The sequence below is a fragment of the Uranotaenia lowii genome, chromosome 2 (genome assembly GCF_029784155.1).
Source record: "Uranotaenia lowii strain MFRU-FL chromosome 2, ASM2978415v1, whole genome shotgun sequence".
Lineage (NCBI taxonomy): Eukaryota > Metazoa > Arthropoda > Insecta > Diptera > Culicidae > Uranotaenia > Uranotaenia lowii.
The window spans coordinates 11,198,616-11,203,063 of record NC_073692.1 but is presented as its reverse complement, the minus strand read 5'-3'; positions in this window follow the sequence as shown (position 1 = coordinate 11,203,063).

The following is a 4,448-nucleotide window of genomic DNA, read 5'->3' as shown; positions in this document are numbered from 1 at the left end:
TGAGAAAAATGACAAAAATGACAAAAATGACAAAAATGACAAAAATGAGAAAAATGACAAAAATGACAAAAATGACAAAAATGACAAAAATGACAAAAATGACAAAAATGACAAAAATGACAAAAATGACAAAAATGACAAAAATGACAAAAGTGACAAAAATGACAAAAATGACAAAAATGACAAAAATGACAAAAATGACAAAAATGACAAAAATGACAAAAATGACAAAAATGACAAAAATGACAAAAATGACAAAAATGACAAAAATGACAAAAATGACAAAAATGACAAAAATGACAAAAATGACAAAAATGACAAAAATGACAAAAATGACAAAAATGACAAAAATGACAAAAATGACAAAAATGACAAAAATGACAAAAATGACAAAAATGACAAAAATGACAAAAATGACAAAAATGACAAAAATGACAAAAATGACAAAAATGACAAAAATGACAAAAATGACAAAAATGACAAAAATGACAAAAATGACAAAAATGACAAAAATGACAAAAATGACAAAAATGACAAAAATGGCAAAAATGGCAAAAATGGCAAAAATGGCAAAAATGACAAAAATGACAAAAATGACAAAAATGACAAAAATGACAAAAATGACAAAAATGACAAAAATGACAAAAATGACAAAAATGACAAAAATGACAAAAATGACAAAAATGACAAAAATGACAAAAATGACAAAAATGACAAAAATGACAAAAATGACAAAAATGACAAAAATGACAAAAATGACAAAAATGACAAAAATGACAAAAATGACAAAAATGACAAAAATGACAAAAATGACAAAAATGACAAAAATGACAAAAATGGCAAAAATGACAAAAATGACAAAAATGACAAAAATGACAAAAATGACAAAAATGACAAAAATGACAAAAATGACAAAAATGACAAAAATGACAAAAATGACAAAAATGACAAAAATGACAAAAATGACAAAAATGACAAAAATGACAAAAATGACAAAAATGACAAAAATGACAAAAATGACAAAAATGACAAAAATGACAAAAATGACAAAAATGACAAAAATGACAAAAATGACAAAAATGACAAAAATGACAAAAATGACAAAAATGACAAAAATGACAAAAATGACAAAAATGACAAAAATGACAAAAATGACATAAATGACAAAAATGACAAAAATGACAAAAAGTCAAGGCAGGAGAAAACGATGCAAAAAGGTGATCAAAATTGTTTACGCCAAAACGGAGCGTTTTAGACCCATAGTGTCTTCAGGACATTTTACCTACACTCAAAGCACTTTAAAATGAGCTTTTGATAAAAATGATTCAATCACCTAGCAGTGAGATAGAAGAATTATGTTTTTTTAATTTTCATTTTTGAGCAATAATGTCTTTGGCAAGTTTTTAGATTGTAAAAAATGTAGTAATTTTGTTGAAGACATCAACGTTTTTCAACGTTAACGTATTTTCTGTTTTTAACAATATATTTTCAGCCCAAATTTATTCAAGCAAAGTATGTTTGAAATAGTTTTGAGTCACTCAAAATCGAACAGTTTTGTGGAACACACTTTCTAAAACTATTCAGACTGAAACGCGTTGGAATGGAAAAACTATGAAAAGAATAGCTGTTTTCGAATACCTGTATCTTTCTAGTTCGGATGAGTTCGGTTCATTTTTTGGTTTCATAAAAAGCAAGCAAGTTTTACCGTTAAAAAAACATGGAGTTTACAACGTTAAGTTGTTTATTTTGTAGCTTTATAAATGAAAAAGTTAGCAATTTTCAAGCATTTAAAAAAACAAATTTCAAGTTTATTTAAACTGACAATTAACAACCGTTCTAATTTTGTTGAAACTTTAACCATATCATTCTCTCGCTCGCGTATAACGTTTTTAAGCCTCCATTGACGAACCTAACAACCTATATTTTCGCATAGAATACAATATATTAGACGAGTTTGTTTTTCGGTTAGCTAATTTTAAATGCAAAAAAATGTCTTCTAGATTCCTTAAAAACAGCTAACATTATTCATTTATAAAGCTACAAAATAAAAAACTTAACGTTGTAAACTCCATGTTCTTATAACGATGAAACCTGCTTGATTCTGATGCAATCAAAAAAATGACCCGAACTCATCCGAACTAGAAAGATACAGGTATTCGAAAACAGCTGTTTTTTCATAGTTTTTCCAATCTAACTCGTTTCAGTCTGAATATTTTTATTAAGTGTGCTCCACAAAACAGTTCGATTTTGAGTGACTCAAAACTATTCCAAACATACTTTGCTTAAGTAAGCTCGACCTGAAAAGATATTATTAATAAAAAACTGAAAATTTTGAAAAAAAAAAAATATTTTGAACCCTTCTAACAGTTTCCTCTCAGCCTTGATCGAGTTCGGTTGATTTTTTCTTCTCTCGTGACAAGGGGCAGGTGTAGAATTTTGGAGCGGTAAATCGACAAGTGCGTGGCCATGAGCCCGTCTCCCGGCGATCATCCAGGCAGGAAGCTTCCTGTTTGGATGGACCGAAATGACCTGTCCGGTCGCTTACATTATCTGTTCCTTCGAGGAGCAGGTGGTCAAAGTCTTCCCAAGAACCCTTTTACAATCGGCAAGTCAATAGAAAAACATGTCGGTAAAATTGAAAGTGGATACTATGATAGCAAGAATCAGTGGTATGTGTTGAAAGTGCGGAACGAAGAACAAGTTAAAAATCTCGAACTATTAAAAAGTTTAATCGATGGAACAAAAATAGAAATCGGTCGCCATCCGAATTTAAACACTCGAAAGTTTGTGGTTCAATGTCATGAGGTCGGTGAAATGACGAAAGAAGAGCTACTCGCAGAACTTATACCACAAAAGATTATAAAAGTGCAGCGGATCACCAAAAAAACATCAACGGAATCGTTGGAACGTCTACTTTTATTTTAACCGTTAACAGCACCGTGATACCCGAGTTTATAGACTTCGGTCTTTTAAGATTGAGAACCCGAGTTTATTATCCACTACCCCTGCTTTGTCGAAAATGTCTGGAATATGGTCATCCGAAGACCAAATGCACGAACCAAATAGCCTGCATCAAATGCTCCGGAAAACACGAAAGTACAACGTGTCGCAATGACCCGTTTTGCTTGAACTGCCAAGAAAACCACAGTCCAGTTGACCGAAGTTGCAAAATCTGGAAAAACGAAGCCGCTTCACTTAAACTCGCCATCGACCTGAATATCTCCCTAACCGAAGCAAGGAAAAATATAACATCCACCACTAGCATTTACAACACCAGCTACGCTAGCGTAGCCAAATTGCAACCGCACACACCTCATAGTCATCAAAAACCGAAGTCTTCAAGCACCAACCCGAGCGAAGTACAACAGCAGCAGCATCAACCTAACCCGAACACCAAACGAAGCTACCAAAAACCGAATTTATCAGCACCAACCGAAAAACCTAGCACAAATGTGCAAACGGACTCACCACCTAAAAAACGAAATGATCCTCAACCTATAAGCTGCTCATCCTCCAATCCAGAAATAAAAGTTAACAGTGATCAGAGCAAAAATAATGAAACCCCCATCTTTACTTATGCGCTCCAGTGTCCTACAGCCACGGTCTCGCATAATAGAAAGTTCCAAAATAAACCTATCCCCTTCCCCTTCCCCATTCCTAAAAAACCCAACATTAGATTTAAAAAATAGATTTTTTTGTATATTGACCATCGGCCAGAAGAACTTTGAATTAAGTAATAGGCCTAATAAAACCTTGGTTGAATAAAAAAAAAACCCCTTCTAACATTTTTGTGTTAGCTTCTACGACGTCGATGTCTTCAACAAAATTGCTACATTTTTCACAATCTGAAAACTTGCAAAAGACATAATTGATCAATCATGAAAATTACAAAAAATAATTTTTCTACCTCACTGCTAGGTGATTGAATCACTTTTATCAAAAGCTCATTTTAAAGTGCTTTGTGTGTAGGTAAAATGTCTCGAAGACAGTATGTAAAATGTCTCGAAGACACTATGGGTCTAAACTGCTTCGTTTTGGCATAAACAATTTTGATCACCTTTTTGCATCGTTTTTCCCTGCGTGCGGCGTTCAAATTTTATCACACAATTTCATGTGTTCATGTGTTTGTGTTGGATTGATTCAAAAATATACACACGATTTGAAAATAAATCATTTGATTTGAGTTTTGTTATTTTAAAACAATAGTTATTCTTTGCATATACGGTTGATGATAAATTAAGTCTGATGCTTTAAAAACATTACAAAACAAAAAAAAAAGTAGAATTTGGCTCCAAAATATGCTGTTTTGCCAATTGAGTCCTTTTCGCTTGTTCGTACAGGGGATGCAATTTAAAAATTTTCTGGGCCTTTGAATGGCCAGGTCACAAGACTCAATTATCGCTTAAACACAATGTTATAAATATTTTATTCAAAAATATATAAGTGCA